The sequence below is a fragment of the Triturus cristatus genome, chromosome 9 (genome assembly GCF_964204655.1).
Source record: "Triturus cristatus chromosome 9, aTriCri1.1, whole genome shotgun sequence".
Lineage (NCBI taxonomy): Eukaryota > Metazoa > Chordata > Amphibia > Caudata > Salamandridae > Triturus > Triturus cristatus.
In genome coordinates this window covers 928236574-928258240 of record NC_140592.1, presented here as the reverse complement: position 1 = coordinate 928258240, position 21667 = coordinate 928236574, and the positions used below count along the sequence as shown (strand labels likewise).

The window sequence follows — 21667 nt, the reverse complement described above, 5'->3', positions numbered from 1 at the left end:
GTGAACAAAAAATATTTCCTGCACAGTACTGTGCAGTGAGTTGTATACAGGTCACAGTCCAACTGTATTTCAAATTGTTATAGGTGCATTAAACTTAGTCCTTGCACCAGGGTGTTAGAAATCTAACCCCACAGCCTGGGGTGGGGAGAGGGACCAGATTGTGACATGTCTTTTTCCAAAATCAGTTCTAAGCATTGCCATTCCCACGCCATTACCTAAGCAGCCACAGATGTTTGCCTCCACATGGCCCTCAACTATCATGCATTTCACAACAATCTCCTATACACTCTTCCTATGACGGTGCATCTCAAGTCTTCTCTCATTCATCTGAGAGAGAGAACATCCTTGGTAAAGAACTGACAGCTCCCCCATTCATCATTCTTTGCCCCACAACCATGCAGATGGCACCCGTCTCTGTGATTGACAATCTGCTGGCCTTGCGGGATGGCCACACATGCCGAGGGGAGGGTTGCCATGGTATAAAACTTCACTCAGGGAGGATAATATATTTCCAACAACAGTCTAATATACAGGAGGATGTTCCTGCAAAGGGGGCTACTCCTAATAAGATAGCTTTCTAACTTAAAGGACTATGTCAGTGATATTGCAAAATGTTACCAATGCATGAAAAAATGGTCTGATAACATCTTTAAAGTTTTAGAGGCAACATGCCTTGGCCATGAAGATGATAGAGGAAATAAGCAAAACATGCCAATGTCATTTTTCAGAGTCAGTGCTGAGCTAGAGTCTATGGAAAAAAAACATCAAAGTGATCGAATGAATAGTTGCAGTAATCTCAGTCACTGACGATTCCTTGGGGATGCATTCCAGACTATTGTTTTTTGTATAAGGTAAGTCTCTGTCTACAGAGCAATTTCCAGTGGCTGAGATTACTTCAAACATTCCTTCCACCGCCATGTTTTTCTTTTTGCAGGAAATGACTTGAGCGCAATGGGTATGCCCAAATGTGGGTCCGTTGTTCACTGTGTCATAGAACTCCATCTATAACTCACTGATGATACCTAAGTAAGTCAAAACCAGTCTTGGGTTACTTGTGTTCCTACATGGAGGGGACCTGGCCTGGCAGTCTGGACTGCACTGTTTCTGCTGGAGCAGTACCAAGGCTGATTTTCATAATATTAGGCTCTATATAGAATGGCACAGTGAGAGAAAAACAGGGATCTGAATTGTGGCCCAGAGCAGCCTCCAGTGGCTGAGATTTATTCAAGCATTCCTATCATCACTTTATTTTTACACTAAATACTACAGACACATGTCAACCTAGGGCTGGCACACCACTGCCTACCGCAATCCTCTCCCACAACCACCTTCTGTACTTTGACCTGCACCACTCCACCACCTACAGGAAAAAGCACACTCTCAAACCATCTCACAACTAGTATTGTGTAGGTGGAGTAGTAGAATAAACCCCTCCCCCAAATAAAATTTGTTATATGAAATTTTCCAACACTCTCATTGGAAACCTTTTGTAAAAAAAATACTGCATTCTATATTCATTTGTTTAATGTTTGATGTTGAAGTTACATTGAAGGAAAGTGTTATTTATGTTCTGTTTTTGGTTTAACTTCGAAGTGTATTGCCTTTAGAAAGGTCATAGTGATGAGAAAGAAATTCATTTTTGAAATGTTTGATTTTAAAATATTATTTTTGGGAAGATTATAAGCTGTCTTTGGGAATGGGCAAAATGAAAGAAAATTACATTTTTCTTCATACCGGAAATGCAAACTTAGAGAAGGGAGAGTAAATGGGAAAATCATGTCAGGAATTATCAAGGCTATAAGTCTACACGAAAAAGTGGAGCAATTCGCAAAATGTCCATAAAGAGTAAAAAAAAAAAATCAGCCCATAAACATTTTCAGAATCTACCCTAAACCCTGAAAAATATTTTCTTCAGGCCAGAGGGGGAGTCATGTTCCTCGTGTGGGGACAGAAGTCTCACTTTTCACAACAACAATGGTAAATTCCTCCTCTAATGCAGACATTAAATGACTGGCCTTGGCAGGACAAGACACCACACAGGAAAGTAGGGAAAAAAGGGGTCACAGATGAACGGGGAGATGGGACGACAAGAGGTAGAGATGGCTTTAGGCATACTATCAAGTGTTTATGAGAATATATTAAGTTCAGAGTTGTTAGGAAACTTTCTCAGAGTATCCAGACCTCTCCGACAAAGTCCTGGATGTTACAAGACGTTGCTCCTAGAATCTCTCCGATTATCCTCAGGCCCTTCCTTGAGAGCAGTCAGGACACATAATATGGGGAAAGGGCATGGACTACACCAGGATGCAGTGAGGTTTTGGGCCCTAAACTCGACTTCAGGCATTTTCTGGGTGGCTACTTAGAGAAGAAGAGGAGGCCTGTTTACGAGATGCAGCTGAAGGCCCTGATGGTATAGGGACCTCAGTATATAAGGAAGGGATGTGTGCATGCCCAATGGTGGTAGGACCTGCCCTCAAACACCACTGAGTGGTCTTGCTAAAGGCCAGGAGGAGCCCCAATACCTGCCTCCCCCTGGCTGGTGGTGTCCACATTACCCATCCCACAGTAGTTTTGTCAGCTTCCATCCAGAGACTTTTTTTGACAAATCATGTTTGTTTCTGGGTTGGAGCAGTTCCCTTGCTTGTGTGGCTTCTTCCTCCTCACTGATAATAGAAAGCTGTTGTGTACATCTCACAGCCAAAGGTTGGCTTCTGAATCCTTGGCCAGCCCAGTCCACTGAAATAAAGGTGAAAAATGGCAGACATTTTGAATTCATGTGTTCAGTACTGCCTATAAAATGCACATTAATTGAAAGGGCTATTATATTCCTAAATACCAGAACTGACATTGTGCTGTCTTTAGAAAACTTGTCGCAGGCAAATACCTATATTTAAATGTTTAGGAAATTCCAAATAGTAAGAAAAGATAATTTTCAAAAAGATTTTGGAACCATTCATTGAAAGGAGGAGCAGGGTTTAGTCAAAGTTGTGTTTTTGCATAATCCTGTGTACACATTCCTAAAGATATTCGGATAAAAAATAAGTTACTTACCGGTACCCTGTGGCTCTCCAGTATTGATATCTTTCATAGATTCACATGCTTGAATCTTCCCCGTTGTCATGGTGGGAGCCCCATGGTATTTAAAACAATCAGTACAATGTATGTAAATCAAAAGACACAGAGAAAGCAATTGACCTTTTTAACCAATTCACATTGTTTTAATAGACCCAAACTTCATCCAATGAGAGATAAGACCCTGAACCACTCTTCCCCTGCCAAGTCACCGTACCTTAGATTTCTAACTGCATGTCATGTGAGGTAGTCTCCCTGAGCTCTTCTCAGTTGTTGCAGATTTGTCAACTTTTGACCTTTCTCTTCTTTTAATGATGGGAACATTGGGCTGCTACTATTCTTAGGTACTGTTTTACTTAGTATTTTTACATTATGTCCGAGGGATCTAGGAATAGGCTTTTCAGGCCATTTAAGTCATGTGGAAAGCCAAGACTTATTGCAGAAGCTCTCCATAAGGAGTGTCTATGCTGTTTACATCTTCATCACAAACCTAAGGACTGTAAACACTGCTGAACCTTTTCTGCCAAGACATTGAAGGACAGGGAAGCCAGAGTAGTACTATGGCCTATAGCTCCAGAAGAAGAAGTCCCAGTCAGAATCTGATTCTTATGAGGATGAGGGTACATGTTGCTCCACACCTGAGCATAAAAAATAAGGACTCTAACTCATATGTCAAGACTGAAAGCTACTGATAAAACCTCTGGGTCTGGAAGATCAGTCGCTAAGGACTCCTTTCAGGTTCCACTCAGAAGAGATTTTCTACCTCTTCTTTTGTGCCTGCCACTCCACAGAAAGAGTTATCTTTGGCAAAAATTAGATCATCCACAAACTCATCGTCGACGACAGCTGCGTCATCGAGAACTTCATTAAAGGTACATTTCTCGTCAGTTCCAGTCACCACAGTGACGGTCACTCCAAATACATCATCAGCTTCCTTGACGAAATCGATGATGATGGCCACCTTGATGTCTGCGGCCAACCCATCAACAGCGGTTTTTAAATCTCCTTTGTCGAGACCAACATCACTGGAAATAACGATTCAGAAGAAGGCAGAATAAAACTGACAGAAACATTTATTCTACACGGGGGCGGAGCTTGTTGGGCTCAAAGATGGCTGCTTGGTGCATTAGCTCCGCTGAGCGCTGGAATCATCCGACAGGGATTTGCTGCACCTAATGCCGAAAACCTGCAGACACGATTAAGGCAAACAGCGCCTGAGCAGCGGCGATTCGAACGATACCTTTCTGGGGCTTGTGGCTGCAAAGGAGTTCGAGCTGCAACTGTCGGGAGCGTCTGAGGCTGCGGCCTGGAGGCGCGCCCTACTAGAGCATCGCGCTTTTGTATGCGCACTGCCGAGACATAGCGGAGGGCCCAGAGGATCGCCTGGGCTGCATCGGCCCTGTGGAGCTGGGCGCTGGAATCTACACGCCGGTGCGGTGAAGAGTGCTGGGAGCTCTAATATCGGGCGGGAGTTGGGCTGCTGATTGCTTACTCCCCCGTCCGCGCACATTGCCGCTCAGCTTGCAAGTACTGTCTTGCTGGCGATATCGGCCCCCGCGCCCTCCTTGCCGATCACCCACGAACTGTGAAGCTGCACGAGTACGGGTCTGAAGCGAGGGCTGCATTCGGCCTGTCCTCCTGGTTTGCCCTTTGAAGAGTTGCGATAGCCCAGCACACGAGCCCCGTCGGGGGGCCCAGGGAACTGACTGCGATATAACGGGCTTCCTTGTAAGTGATCTCTGGCCCTATATATTGGAGCAGCGCAGGACACAAGGAATTCTAGCCTGGTGGGGAGGCTGCTTTGTGGTTAACTTTCCCTTCATCTGATCGCACGCTTGGCCCTCCGGTTTGCCAGCTGCACGGGGTGACTGGGACTTACTTGCCGTGTCCCTTCAGTTCAGACGCTCCAGGCTTGAGGCGATGTGCTAGCTTGGAGTGGGCTGCGTGCCTCACATCGGCCCTGCTCTTTGTGGGCCCCTTGCTGAATAGTCAGGCCTCATCTGCTGTGCCCCATGGTCCTGGTGAGGAGGACGATCGCTCTGCAGATTGCCTTGCTTGGATACTGAGTGACCGGCTTGGCGGAGGGCGATTGGGGCCTGTCTCCCCTCCGGACTTCGATCTCTTTGGCAGGTTGACGTTGCGCTGTGGAGTCTGGCGTGGCACTGAGATCGAACTGGACGCTTACCACTTACAGCATGTAATGTCACCACACTATTTTTAGGCCCTGTATTACATTGTGAACTGCACATATTGCAGAGGGAGTCCCCTGTGCTAGCTGGTCTCTCGAGGGTGAGCTCTATGCACATACCAGTTGCAATGGGCAAATCGGATAAATCGCAGCCTAAACTTAATTTCGAACAGCGAAAACCTAGGCGTAATGAAGATGCAGCTGAGTCTGCTTTATTTGACACTGAACGCCCAGTAGAGGACACTATAGGGGATATCAAGTCCATTATTGCATCAATGTAGAAAGGGCTAACAGCTATAGACGCCAAGATCAACACCCTTGCTTACAGAATGGACAGGATGACAGAATGGGTTGATAAACATGCAGGGCGCCTGGATATGGCTGAACGCCGCATTACGGAGTCTGAGGAGGCTCAATCGGACTCCAATGCAGTACAAAAAATATGGAGTAAACCCTCATTACCCTACAGGATAGAGCATAAGATTTAGAGGCAAGATCGAGGCGGAGCAATCTCCGCATAACGGGCCTTCCGGAAACTACTGCGACAGGCAATGTGGAGCTGTTCATTGAAAAACTACTCCCTACACTACTGGGAGCCGAGGTCTTTTCACCAATGTTTGTGGTAGAGAGGGCACATCGCTCGCTTAGCCCTAGGCCATCTCCTGGAGCCCCCCCCCCCCTTGCCCAATTATAGCCAAACTTTTGAATTACAGAGACAGAGATGCTGCGCTCCGTAGAGCTAGGGAGCTCGGCTCGTTGCAATATGAAGGATCACAGATCTCCTTGTTCCCTGACTTCACCCTGAAAGTCCAAGAGGTCAGAAGGCAATTTGCACCCGTGAAACGTAAAATACGTGAACTGAACATTGTCTATGTAATGCTATATCCGGCGAGGCTTAGGGTACGTCGAGATGGCAGACAACAGATCTTCACGGATCCTCGCTCCCTCCAGAAGGCCCTCAAGGAGTGGGGCAGAACAGACGGGTCTGTCAAGCCACGAGATAGTGATACACAAGTTGATGCTGCATCTGGAGGCCTAGATGAGAATGACTGACAAGGAACAGATGCTGCGCCCATTTGCAAGTAGTGTCTATAAAAATGCCTGTAATATTTGCTATATGATATATAACTGTACTGTCGATAGTCAAGTTACGGTCAACTGCTTTAGTATGCAAACAATGTGACTTTTTGTTTACTGCCTTTAGCCACTTGACCCTCCTAAGTGCCGTTAAGTAAATAGTTACGCCACTAACAATCTGCAAAAGGGGTTACGTAACCTATGAACAGGTGGTCTGGAGTAGATAAGGACAGATGATGGACTGCCGGGCAACATCTGCCCCAATGCGTAGCATGCACTTTCTCACTGTAACCACCTACTTTAATTGTTGGATTGTGATTTTTATTGCTATGTTTTTTCAGGGAGGGATGGGAATCTCGACTTTGCATTGTTGGGGTGTCAGAAACCGTCATCCTATACCGCTGTTTTGGGGGGGTGATTTTAACTGCGTCCTAGATCCAGCTCTAGACCGCTCGAAAGGCCCTGCTCGACCCCTCTCTGCTTCTGCTCAGGCCATTGCTGATATAGCTCTGCAGCTGCAATTGATAGATGTATGGAGAGCTAGGTCCAGTGAGCGAGGTGGATACGTGCACTATTCTGCATACCATGACATTCACACACGCATTGACTAACAGCTTATTTAGCAGTCAATGTTGCCCAGTGTTCAGGACAGCTTGGTTCTGGCCCGTACTTTCTCTGACCACTCGCCCATTCTCCTGGCTATTTTGGTTCCTTCCCCAGGCTCCCCTCCTTTTTCATGGAGGTTCCCCCATATTCGCTTTTAGACACAGTTTTCAAATCTGAGTTACATGATGCACTCTCTGAGTTTTTCACCATCAATATTGGCTCTGTTGACTCCTTTGCTACAGTTTGGGAGTCATTTAAGGTATCCATATGTGGCGTTGCCATTAGTTAACTCGCAGGGGTCCTTCGCTCTAGAGGCAGGCTCGCGCTGTTAGAATCTCGGATGGCTAAAATGGAGGCTGAACTGGCTCTCAGGAACCATCCTGAGTTGCGAGAAAAGCTAATGGCCACGATTGAGGAATATCACGGTGAGGTCAGGCACATGGGCAAATATGCTATAGCTAGATCTTATGGGGAGGTGGACAGACCGGGCTCGGTGCTGGCAGGAATAGCTCGCCGCCGTCTGGGCAATGGTGGCCCGGTTGAGCTGGTGGATGATGAGGGCTCTATTCTTACTGACCAGGTGGATATCAACAGCCAATTTCGTAACTACTACCAAGAGTTATATGGCACTAAGGTCACCCCTAGTGATGATAACATACTACAGTATCTTGAGTATGTTGAGCTCCCCTGGCTACAAAAATGGCTTCATGAATACTTACTGCATCCTATCGAAACAGCGGCGATACATCTTGCTTCAAACTCTATGAGGGAGGGTAGCGCCCCTGGACAGGATGGCCTAACGGTATCCTTCTATAAAGGTTTTAGTGACCTGTTGATTCCCCATCTATCCACTCTGTTCCACGAGGTGGGAACATGTGGGATAATGCCCCCCTCCATGCATGAGGCCTTCCTCATTACATTATTGAAACCTGATAAAGACCCCCATAAATGTTCTTATCGCCCACTATCCCTACTTAAAGTAGACACAAAAATATTCGCGAAGATACTAGCTAATCGTCTTGCTCCGTTACTGCCTTAACTAATTGGCCCTGAGCAAGCTGGATTTATCCCTAGCCGTACACTGTCGTATAATCTTCGAACGGTGTTTGGTACCCTTCAACATGTCCGTCAGGACGTCAAGGCTGCAGCAGATTTTTTAGACGCCGAAATGGCCTTTGATTCCATTGAGTGGCCGTTTATGCTAGCAGTACTCCGCCGAATGGGTGTCGGTGAGGTTTTCTTGCAATTAGTCTCAGTGTTGTATAATTCGCCTATTGCCCGGGTACGCACTGGGGATACAGTCTCCGCCCCAATTCAGATCTCATGGGGCACCCGCCAGGGGTGTCCATTATCTCCTTTACTATATGCAAAGCAGCTGAGCCCCTGCTGAGGGCATTGAGGGAATACCACAGACACAGGGGACTCCGCTTCACTACTTACAGCCTAATTGTTTCGGCATATGCTGTTGATATGCTTTTATACATTCGTGACCCAGAAATCTATCTTGCCCCTGTGATTTGTGAGGTGCTGCGTTACGGTGGTCTTTCAGGACTGAAAATTACCTGGGATAAGTCTATAATTTTTTCCCTAACCCAAGTTACACAGCCGACTCCCCTTGATTTCCCGCTCCAATGGATATCTGATCCGGTTCGGTACCTGGGTATCAATGTCCACTCTGATGCAGACCAGGTGATCAAGGTGAACTACGGTGCAGCTATTAGCAGACTGAAAGACGATATAGATAGGTGGATTTGTCTTCCACTCTCGCTAGTGGACAGGGTATCCTTAATGAAAATGGTGGTCCTCCCTCGCTTCCTCTTTCTATTTGTAATATACCGATTGTGGTGCCTCAACACCTGTTTAGAGAGCTTCGCACTCTGATGAAAAAACTGCCATGGGTGGGCAAGACACCGCGGGTGGCTTTGGACACTCTCATGTTGCCATACGCTGTGGGTGGAGTGGGTGCACCAGACCTGGAACTTTATTACAGGATAGCGCATAGTTGGGTTCATGGTCCACACGACCTACCACACCTCCGCATTGAAAATGTGGCTGCCGCTCCAGACCCCCTGCTGCGCTTCTTGACCTCTGCACCATTACGACGATATGGAGTGATAGATTCAGGGAACTCCACGGTTCATGCCTGGCATGTGATTCTTAAGATGCATTATGGCGCCCAGTTGTACTCTCCCCATCTGCGAGTGGAGTGGTGTCGGTGGTTCGCTCTTAACTCTGAACTTGAGACTGTTCGTTCACTTCAGAGTTTGCACATTCAGGAGATGGGTGATCTATTAAAAAAAAAGCAGATGCGGACATGGGAGGATGTGAATACTGTTAGGGAGATGTCCTCAGCACTAACCCAATTTCATTTTTTTAGGACTCGCCATGCTAGGCGCGCCATTCTGGGTGAGGAGCTCTTAGAACCCATGGAGATTCCCCCCCTCTCAATGCTGTTGCTCTCTGAATCACCAATTAAGTTAGGTTCTCGAATTTACTCTTCGGCAATTCTCACTAAAATTACCCCTCTTACGAGGGCGAGACTAGCCTGGCAGACGGACATTGGGATCACCCTCACGGATGATATCCGGTTTTACTGTTGCAAAGCTACACGCAAAATCTCCTTGAATGGTCGTCACAGACTGGCCCATTTTAAGTTTTTAAATAGGGTTCATCATACTCCACAACGCCTACATAGGTTTGGATTACGCGAGACAGATAACTGTGAACGGTGTAATATGCCGGATGCCGTTTTTTTCCACATAGCTTGGTAATGTCCCCAAGTAGAAGATTATTGGTCGACCATTTTTAGTGTATTGACTGATATAGTGGGCATCCCTCTCACCCCAGATCCCCTACTGGCACTGCTGGGATACACAAAGCCCCTTCAAAAGAAGGTTTGCAAGTTGGTTGCCATGGGTCCACTTCTGGCGAAACGTAGACTTGCAATGAGATGGATGTACCCATTATTGTAGAATGGGAAAGTGATATGGTCTGTTGCAACACCTAGTCAGATGTATATAATGAATTGCTTCCACCTCGTAGCCGTTCGAAAAGTTTCTGGGCCCTCTTTACACACTACCAACAAACACGGCAGGAACTGGCTGTTGAGTAGATCTGAGGCTCAATGCGCTGCTACTGTTGTTTGCTAGGGGTCCCGCCAAGGCACACTACAGGAGTGATAACACTGCCTTACGCAGATTAGGGTTCGCCTCTCGAAATACTTCTGTGCAATTGCCTGCAAATTCTACACACACTGTTCAGTATTTTCTGTTTATGCACTTTGTTTTATGCTATTGTTTCTCAATGTACAATCTACATATGGTGATTTATGACAATGGTGATCTTTTTCCTTTTTTTTCTTTTCTTTCTTTATTGTTATGATTGTTTTTTCTTTCATTGTTTGAATAATCAATAAAAACATTTAAAAAAAATTATTCTACACATTGCCTGTTTTATATAAAATTGTATTTGTACAAGACAACAAAACATTCTAAAAGTTTACATCTTACTGATTTTAATGCAAAATTTGTGATCAATGTTTTAAAAATTGTGTGAATGTAGATATTTTTTAATTTAAAAAAATATGTTGGTTTGCAATTAATTTACAGCTACACATGTCAGCATCCCATAAACTAACTTATTTTTTTAAAACTTTATTTTTTAGCTTTGCATTTAACACATCATCATTACCAATTCAAAATAGACATAGGTACGACCTGTCATAATTTACGACTGTTTCAAACATTTCCCATGTACGTTTGTTTCTCCTGACTGCTCATCTTTGGGTCAAACATTGTTACCGTTTCAGCTTACAGTTAACTCTAATAGTTACCATCCCACCCGCTCATTTTTTAACCACGGTCTGACTCAATACATCTGAAATCTGCGATCACCCTATCTATTGTTCAAGTTGCAAGTAAGGAGAACAATATTTCAAAATCAGCCAATGCCAGCCGGCACTATTCCGCTATTTGATCATAGGTCAAATTGTGGTTGGTGTGCCGCTGTGTATTGTGTGAAAACAAACATAAGACAGATAGGGCACCGCAAACATAAAAGATTAACATTTAGTAAAATTGAAAAATAGATGTAACCAATGATGTAATTAAGCGGAATATAATTCACCCATACGTTTTGTTCTTATTGTCTTAAGGCCCCAATTACAAGTAAACGGCCAAACTTGAATATATTGAGAATCTAAACGGAACGACAGAGGATAGAGGAGCGCTAATTACGGCATGCTGCTCCACTAACCCAAACAAATCTAAAAAGAAAAGGAAGAATGAGAACTATATGAAGATCCTAGTTAGAGGCTAAAAGATACGTACAAACAAATCAGGTAATTACCTAGCTAAGGAATCCTTCATTAGTAATTAAAACGCGAGCCAGCGGGAACAGGACTAATGACAACAATAACCTTTGGTCTCCACAGGATTTATCGCGGCTACCTTGGGAGTCGTCCCCCAAAATATTTGAGTGGTCAACCACCAGAAACATACGGTGGTTTCCAAACTAGAGAAATACGTTAAGAGGTAAGGATAAGTTAAAAAGAATATTTTCTCCTCCCTAGTGTCTCAACCTAAAAAAAGAAAAAGAAATAGAAACTAATCAGTACAAATCGTAATTGACTTTATCAGTGGAATTCTTTGAATGGATGTTTGTGTGAATGTGAAGCTAAATCAATTGTGATAGGTGATTATTCGTCCCTATGAAATGAGGCCCTGTATTGGCATACACCTGTGTTCAAGAAGGAGGTTGTTTTTTCTCCATTTTGGGTTTGTTCTAAATTTGACATACAGGTATAGAATAGACTTTGTATATATACAATGCAAGGTGAGAACAATACTGTTGAAACGAGTATGATTGTTCACCATGTCGGTCTGGAAAAAGGGAAGACGGCCTAATAACATTATGGTACACTAAAACTCTGTAAAACTGTCTATGAATAACCATTGTGCTTTAAATGCGAACTGAAATATATATACATATTTTTATGTTTATAGATTTTTCGACAAAGGGAGTTGAAAAACATATTTCTGGTCTTGATAAAGAAGGCTTTATCTGTTCTGTCCTTCGAAACGCGTCGACGCCCCCTGAAGAAAATCCACAATCAGTTGTAACAATTCATGGACAGTAGACCCTGATGTATTATATTTTAACACCTTCCAAGTTGGTCTAATTGTCAATTATAGATGTGGTAATCAATGACATATTATTCTGTCTGTTGGTTTCTCCCCGCTAAGCAAGGTGCTAGATAAGTGATAGATAGGACTGTGTTTTATTGTGTTTCTTAATTTTGCATTTTTACATGTTTTTAATTGTAACCATATCCAGCAACTAAGGCCGTTTTTGGATTTTTAACATTGATTGACAAAACACTATGTGTACAGATTTATACAATAAATTGAAGTGAAAAAAAGTTTTCTTCGTGACATAAGGATTTTGTGTGCCAATACGGAGTGATATAGGAGTGATGAATTATGAGTGTTGAATGTATGCTGAGTGACAGTTAAAAATTACGGGACTCTCCGTTTCGCTTACTCCCAGAGGACACTTTTGATTTTGGTTGTGATTCAACTCTAGTTCTTTGGGTTTCCAAGGGTTCCTCTCTTTATTCACACAATATTGTGTGAAAGGGCCATAAATATCTCGAGGGCGTGATGAACTAGGCAACATGGAGGCATATAGATCATAATTCATGTTGCAATATGTTAGACTATAAAGCCAATCCTTGCATCTCGGAACCCCATTTGAGAGCAATCTCCCTTTTCGCCAGTAGCAACCCCAACGCTTTGAACTTCCGCACCCACCTTTGAAATGTTATTAACATATCCCAGTAAAGCTATGGCCGGTGTAGGATCTATGTCAAAACCAACTATGTCCCCTAAGGTATGAAAAACATCAGTCCAGAATCGACTAATGGTGGGACAGGTCCAAGCTAGGTGAGCAAAGTCAGCATGCGGGGCCCTGCACTTGAGACAGCAGTGGGATCTGTCTGGGTCTATTTTATGTGACATCTCAGGTGTGATGTAAATGCGACGTAAAAATGTAAAGTGGATAAGCTTGTGTCGCTGTTCAATGACACCTCCTTAGTTTGCATGCAACATGCAGCCCACTGTTCATCTGTTTTAGGGTGACCCAAATCCGCCTCTCACGCAGCCCGTATCTTGCTGTCCTGAACTGAGATTGTCTCCACGCAGGCCTTTTATAGCTTTGAAACTAAATGTTTCCCTGTGTTGCTTTCAATGGCGAGGGACAGAGGTGGGAATGCATCTGGTTCAACTGGGAAGCCAGGAATCTTTGCTTTTATGGCCACCCTCATGCTGGTGAGTACAAATTTGTCCATAAAAGAGGCATCCGAAAATGTATCCCCATCAGAGACTGCGAAGATTTGACCGTCAATGTAAAAGTCTCCAATTTTTGTCACTGCAAACTTAACAAGGGTGCGCTGCACTATCTTCTCTCCAGTTATTGGTATCCAGAGTGGAATTGGAATCGGTTAGCTTGGGGAGTACATAGCTGGAGATGCCAGCAACCTACATAGCTTTTGCCACGCCCAGCTTGTGGTAGAGACCGTCTGAATGTCTAAAGGGTCACAGGGATAGCCCTGTGTCAATATCGTGTTCAAGGTGTCAGCCAGGACCAAATCCTCTTCAGGCCTCAGGTAGGGGATCCTGGCATCCGGGTGATACCAGGAGTGGGCATAACTGCACAGTGCAATTAAATAATATAGCTGAAAGTTAGGAACTCCAAAGCCTCCCCTATGATACGAAAGGGACCTCCCAGCGAACTCTTGGCCTCCTGCACACCCAGGCCAGCCGTATAAGGTTCGTATTAATTGTTTTGCAGAAACGGTTTGGCAATGGGATAGGGAGATTATTAAATAGATATAAGAATTTAGGCAAGACCCCCATTTTAATTAATGTAATTCTCCCAGCAAAGGAAAGAGGAAGGCAAAGCCATCGTTCTACCTGTTGCTCCAAGTTACTGATCGCCGTTCCATAGTTCATCAATAGTAGTTCGTCCGTACGTAGGTGAATGTTGATCCCCAGATATATGACCAAATCAGAGCACCAGGTTAAGGGATATTCGCACTGTCATCTAACTGTGGACGAGGTGAGAGGGAATATTACCCACTTGTGCCAATTGATGCCAAGGCCGGAGTAGCCGCCAAACCAAATTATCTCTCTAACCAAGGGAGCCAAATTATTTTAAGGGTCTCTCACATATGGTATAATGTCATCTTCATATAGTGACACCAATAGTGGTCCATTATTGAATTGGAAACCCCTGTCAAGGTGGCTTTCTTGGAATGTAAACTGAGGCACTTTGTGTGGGCAACCCTAGACTGCGTAAGGACAGAGCAATACCGAATTATATCAAATGTCATTCCCTTGAGAAGAGTTCCACGCTGGTGACAGATCCACTGTGTGGAGGGGAAGAGACAGGACCACTGTCTTTCCGCTGCTGGTCGGAAGCTTTGAATGTTTTACAAAAGTCCTGAATGTCTGTAGGGTTATCAAAGATGCAAAATCATCCATGGACATTGACCCGCAGTCGTGCCGGGTATAGCATTCCATATCTTAGACCCAGATTGCGCAATGTGGCCTTGGCACCTTTGAATTTGCGGTGAGCTTCTTGGACCATCACCGTGAAGTCCGGGAAGAAAGATATCACAGAACCTTACCATTTGATTTCACCACGCTCCTGAGCGAGGTGTAATGTTGTGTCCCTGTCCCTGAAGTTCATTATGCGGGCAATTATTGAACGAGGCGGACAACCAGGGTTGGGCCGTGTTCCCAAGGATCGATGTGCCCTCTCCACCACGAAGCGGTACAAAAGGGGATGGTGATGGACGGAGCATCAGAACCAATCAAACACTCACACCCAGTCAAAAGATCTGGGCTTGATCCATCACCGTTCTTTAGCCCACTCTGCCACCCTAGTTCAGACATGGCCATATGCAAATCAGTCTGACCCTGTGCCTCATGGGAACAGTCCAGCCCGAACTGCCAAGCCATGCCTTCCCTGGACTGTAAACAAGCTTCCTAGGACCGGTTTCTGGCATTTCAGCCGCCTTCAGCCAGGCTTGCTTGAATCCAGTGGCAAAGTGAGCAAGGGACTCACGTCTGAGCATACCCTGCCAACTTATGGCGAACAAAGCGGTACGAAAGGGGGTGGTGATGGACGGAGCATCAGAACCAAACAAACACTCACACCCAGTCAAAAGATCTGGGCTTTATCCATCACCGTTCTTTAGCCCACTCTGCCACCCCAGTTCAGACATGGCCATATGCAAATCAGTCTGACCCTATGCCTCATGGGAACAGTCCAGCCCGAACTGCCAAGCCATGCCTTCCCTGGACTGTAAACAAGCTTCCTAGGACCGGTTTCTGGCATTGGCAGTTCGGGCTGGAAGGCAGAGGGTGCGCCAGCACCAGTTCCACCCGTCACAAGTCCACAATGGAGCGTCTGGGTCAGTGGAGGTAAGTGGGAATGAAGCGAGCGTGCCATGCCAACAGAAGTTATGCCTGATAGACTCCCCGCTCCTTGATGGAACGCTTCACCCCTGGAGCACTGGAGACGGCCCACACCGGAGTCACTGGTTTACCTCCGCTGTAGCCTGGCGTTCACCAGCTGGAGCTCGGCTGAAGCCTGTGGGGTAAGGTAGGGACGCCGGTTCCCCTCACCGGCAGGGTCTAGGTTCTCGCTCGACAGAGAGTTTAGGGCGTCATCTACACCTCGTGTGAGTATGGGCCTCTCCCAGTCCACCACGTGTGATCCTCCCCCTCCACTCCCACAGCACAGCCAGATGGCTGTCTCCCTGGCCTACCGAGGACCCTGTCTCCCTGGGAGGCCTTCAGGAGTGTCGGTGTAGATGCGCGCAGCCCCCACGCTTGCTGGCCGGCATGGGGCGGTGCGGTGTGACAGCCGTCCTAAGGTGGAAGATTGAAGCGGGGGGAGGGGAGGTAGCAGCGGGTGCACTCACCACAGCCCAAATGCACGATCGGGCATCACAGGGATCGCTTAGCAGGCGTTCACAGAGGAGTTCACTGAAGCCGCAGCCCGATGACTCCGTTGGCCAACAATGCAGGCTGCGACTGGCCCCGCCCCATCAACGTCGGAGCCGATGTCTTTGTGTTGTCGGCAGTTTTTCGAAGCAGAATTGTCATCACTGCCTCCTCTGCATATTAGGAAGGAGTGCCCCATGTGTTACAGACGGAAAAGGGCCACTCTCACAGTGACAGCCGAATCTGTGCTGGATCACCTCTCGGAGCTTCAATGCCGCGTGGCCATCTTGGTCCGCGGCATGACTCCGCCCCCTCACATAAATTAACTTTGATAAAATGAAAATGTGACTGATCATAAATACTAAAGTTGTGCTTTAACGAGGTATAGAATGTGCACAGCATTTCTTTGATGTACAGAAAAGGTGATTATTAAATCAAACCAAAACTACAGCAACACATGCATGTTAGTATTTTTTAACACACAAAAAAATTTTAACACACAAAAAACAAAGCATAAATACAACATGAAATGTCCGAACAAAGCTCAGACTGAGGACATGACTGAGGCATCCCTCTCAAAATGCATGTGCTCTTAAGTGAACATAAAAATAAGCATGAAGGATTGGATTGGCTGCTCTCAGGATCCTCCTATATAGGCAGGTGTGACAGGAATATAGCTGGAAGGACAAACTCAGCAGGCCCAGCAAAGATCCACTCACTGAACTGCATCTTGTGATGTTTTCTCTCCAAATTTGGGCCCATGCTGAATTGCTCAGCTGGATCTCAAGACCCCCTACAGAGCTGAAGAAAACTTTGGAGTACCCCCTCACAAATAATCCCCAGTTATTTATTAGTGGATGAGAGGGCTCGCTCATCTTGTCCCACAGCCATATTCGGAGTTTTCCTTATCAAAGAAGGAGCGGTATGGTGGAGGATGCTGTTGTGGTAAAGGGATGGTTTAGAAAACTGATAACTTCCTCTTTCTGTATGTAATTTTCTGTTTGTTGCTATAGGAGATCACCACCCCAACTATTGAGAACTCTACCTGCGTGCTGTGTGAAGATGTCAGCATGCGGGGTAGAGACTACTCATGCAGGAGGGAACCCCCTGCATGCCGAACCGAAATCACTGCATGCAGAAGGGAAACATCTGTATGTAGAGAATCCCAAATACAGTTAGAGGAGCTCAAAAATTGTTATTGTTTGCACATGGCATTTACGTGTGAAAAGTAGGTTTTTGCATGTTCTACAGCATAGTTGTGATATGTGAGAGCCAGTACTTAAGTGTTATTAATGGAAAGTGTATGAATGTGTTAGAGAATCAAGTGGTATTTTTTTAACTAGCTCGTTGCAAGTTTGTTGATGACAATATGTAAAATAAACAGAGTTGTCTTGGGATAGTATATATAGACAGTATGTTAGTCCAACATTCATCATTGACAAGAAATTATCCAATTTATATAAATTCAGTAACCAAACTAGAAGATCAAGAAAAATGAGTTCACTAGGCGATCTCTCTCACTGCCACCCAGGGGGAAACAGCAAAATGATTATTTATGAAGGTCCCCCTTCCTGCACATAAATTCTCTTTTTTTTAAAAACACTGTATTGCAACTTCTATGGGTGCTGCATTAAGTAGCACACATAGAAGTTACAATACAGCATTTCAAGATTGTTTCTGAGTAGGAAGGGGGACCTTCATGCACATAAACAATCTTCCCCTCAACACAGGCACCCTTGCACTATGGTGCAAGGGTGCATGCATTGGTGCTAGGCAGCTAAATTTAGCGTGAGTGCAGAGGAAAACGCAGGGCTGCACCATATTCTAGTAAATATGGTGCAGCCCTGCGGTTCTAGAATGATGAAGTGTGTCGTTAGCCTTGTAGGCTTAACAACACGCTTTGCCACTTTCTTGTAAATATGCCCCAATGTTTCATAGAAACATTTTTCTTCACTTTAAATGTCTCTCATTTAAAATAAAGTGACTGTATTTTTCAGTTATAAATATGGCACTGTGTCTACCAGTCACCGGGAGTAGGATGACGGCTGTTTGTAAATGTGACACTTTGAAAAGGGAGAAAATTAAAATAAATAGTTAACTTAATCAATAAGTAAACTATTCATTTAAATTCTCTCTAAATCAAAAGCATTCAGCAATATCATTTTGTTCTCAAGCTTCAGTACTGAGCTACTTTTATTTAAGAGTTAAATATCTCAGTACTTCAATTCTGAACCTCTGTGAACCACATGGGTCATAAATCTCAGTGGAGCACTGCTCATTATCTGGCTCTTTTATCTACAGCCTGATGATAATGTAAAATCCACATAGCCTTTCCTTACTTTTAAAAGGAAAACACAACACTTATTTATTGCAGTTCTAATTTATCTGCAGCCTGATAATGATGTAAAATAAACATAGCCTTTTCTTAGCTTTAAAAGGAAAACAGTACACTTGTTTATTGCAGTTCTTAGCTAAAAATAACCTCAAAGCTGGAAGCTAATCTGAAAGCCACTGTGAGCTGCTGGCAGCTCGAGATCGACTTGTTGGAGACACTTATAATAATAAGTATTTTAAGATGCTATCCCCAGATGCTCAAATAGCCCCATTTTAAGATGTTGTTACTTTCCAATGAGCCAATTGCCCCCAAAATCCCTAGTAACTGATGGAAGATGTAGGTGTTGTGTGCTGAAAGGTAAGGCAGCATATGCTTCAGAGAAGCGGTCCCTGACACTGCAGACAGCGTGTATGTTGATAGAGAGCCAATGGTGTCTATTGTGCAAAAGGTGTGCTCTTTGTTGAGGTAACTGATGCGCCACATGGATATTGTCAATGGTACCTAGTGAAGTGGGCTAAGGCATAAAAGTTCCTGGCCAATTACTGTGGAATGACAGTAAACTGATGCACTTTTCTGTTGATGCATTTCAGTCCCTGATAGAAGCATCAAAACTGGTTTGCCTGTGAGATGCCTATGTTGTTAGGGGTAATCCTCTGGAGAGACCCAATAGCTATGAAATGTAGTTCAGAGAAGAAAATACATGTTTTAAGGTGACATATTGGCAGTACCTACTGCTTTTGTTGTTATGGAGCATGTGTGGCGTTTGACAACATTGTATCAAATAGACCACCACAGACTATGTCAAGGCTGTGGCAGAGCTGCTGAACTAGGTGAAGACTATATTCCCATCCCCCTGCCCCACTTACCATCTGAAGACAATGTGAAATACCCAGTGTTTTTAGATCATCACCAAGCACAGGCATGTGAGCCAGGAAGGAGGAACTCATCAGGTAGAATCCTGGAAAAAATCTGGATGTTTGCTCAGATAAAAACCTGTCAAGTAAGTGGTAACCTTTCTTTTTTTTCTCCCCAGGAAAAGTATTTTTCCCTTACACATCCTGGCAGAAGAAAATGTCTGCTGTTTTTCAATTTGGGCAGGCTCCGTAGTGGAGTTTAGTTGAGACAAATATGAAAGATGCACACTGTCCCCCTTCCTTTTTTGGCTATGTACCCACCTGTGGCTGGCTGAATGATGAGTGCTGTGCAGGTGTCAAAGGGAGCAGATGTCAAAACTAGGGTTCACTTGGTATTGCCTTTGAATCCTGACAAACCCAGTCCAGGGAAAACAGCCAATACCATGACCGTCAAACAACGTGTTGCCTGTGCAACATGGGTGGATCAACGGATACGTCTGAACCATACATTTTATTTACAATGCAAGTTATTGCAACAACATATGTTAGGTAAAGTGGCATTGGACTTTAAAGTCTAGTGCCTCCCCTACTACTGCGGGGACTGGAGGTGGAATAGTAGATTATACTATTCCAAAGTCATTGTAACGACTTGCGTTGTAAATGGAATGCATGGTTCAGACGCATTTGTTGTTCAGCCCACGTTGTTAAGGAAAGCGTGGTTGTGTCATACAACCCAGCCCATAGATAAGCTGGGCAGAACAGTCTAGCCGTGCAGCAAGTCTGAATAAAGTATAGCCTACAAAAAATCTTTTTCCTCCATTTCAGAACGGAAGATCAATTAACCATAAATAGAGACCATTGATTGATTTACGGACACCTGTTTTTCAGTCATTTTTTGTGGCAAAAAGAACAAATCAGAAATACATCGCATGCAGGGTATAGAACCTCAAAGGCACACTTGACCAGGACAGTAATTTTTTATTCGCATTAGCGTAGTCATCTATTCATAATTGAGAAACCAGAATTTACAGATAAATGTACCTTCTCATATCTCAAAACGGACACCTACTAGATAGTCTGTAAGAGAAATTGTAACTTTATTTCTAAATAATGAACTGACTGCCATTTATCAGCTATTCAAGGTTGTGTTTTCCAAAATACTGTCTCACAGTCCTAATTAAGCCCGGGTGCAAAACTCCACTCCGTTTGCGAAATCCGGCAAATCCGCGTTCCACGGAGAACACGGAGTTACTGTTCAACTCTGTACTTCGCAACAGAGCAGAGTTGTTTTATTTTGGTCCGCGGGCTCGAAATGTCATTTCGCGCACGTGGAAGCGACTTGCCGGGCGCTCGCCCATGAGATGTTCAGGGCCATTCGTGGGCGCCACTAGATTTTCTAGCCAGTTGCATGCTCCCGTGAGATTTTGCGGTCACCAACACGTCATTCAGGCAGTCCAGCGACTTCTGGTAGAAGTTTTCTGCTGTATGCAATCCTGAATGCACATTACCTACCGCAACTGCAATCTGGGGAAGATTCTCTCCTGGAGAAGATTCAAAATCTTACTGAAGTGACAATTTAGAGTTAAAAACCTCCTCAAATTGACATTTGGCAGTGCTTTTTTGTGGGTGGAGTCTTTTTTTAAAACTTTTTTTTAAAAGCTTCTTGTTGTGACCATGTGGCTGGCGGACATTTTGTGTGGGCAGCCAGTGTGCTTTTGCCATAGGCCTGCATGTGTTCTCTTGTTGTCCTAATAGTTCTTAGCATACACCATGATTGAATAGCATCTGCTGAAAAGGACATTTTACTTCTGGGCCACTTCAAACTGACAATTAAAATTGATTGGTCTGCGTGAATATTTGTGAGAGCTGCATCACAATCATGGTGATATCTTTATTGTAACAAGTATAGGCCATCCATCCTGTCGTCTGAGAATTTTGAGAAAATTCATAATGATTGCTTCTTATATAGGAGTAAATGTGACTTACTCATGATTTAATTCTGAATTTACAGGAATAAGTCAAACCTGCTCATGGAAAAGCTGTCTGAATTGGACCCACTTTGGCTTGGTTAAGGAGATTCATGACCTGGGTGAGCTGCACATTTGTACTTTAAGATATGCCATTTGGAAGTAAATGTCCTTGTTATTGATACCCTAGCTTCCTCCTGGAGATTGATATTTAAATCCTAATTAAAGGATGCACCTGAACATATGAGGGTAGACTGAGCACATATGTAGCTCAGCTTGAGCACCTGAGTTATATATTACTGCTTATGCTCACAATACCTGTACATTTGCTATGCCTGACCATTTGGATCTCAGAATCTCAGGCTTCCTCTAGACGTTTGAGGCTATGTCTCTACTAACATTAGCACCTGAGCCTTTTACAATACCACAGCTTATAGCTGTATTTGGAATATGATAGGCATACCTGGGTAGATCTGCCCCAACTTATCATTTGGGCCCTTCCGTATTGTGAAACACTGACATAGATGATGACTGAAACAGACATTTGTTTGCTTTTG

At 44.4% G+C, this 21667-nt stretch overlaps 1 long non-coding RNA gene across 1 annotated transcript; it reads left to right on the top strand.

The window, feature by feature from the left end:
* Positions 1-11111: 11111 nt before the first annotated feature.
* Positions 11112-12047, top strand: LOC146799077 (uncharacterized). The gene is made up of 3 exons (XR_014969234.1): positions 11112-11282; positions 11376-11475; positions 11947-12047. It is a non-coding gene; the product is annotated as an uncharacterized LOC146799077 (long non-coding RNA).
* The last annotated feature ends 9620 nt before the right edge of the window (positions 12048-21667 follow it).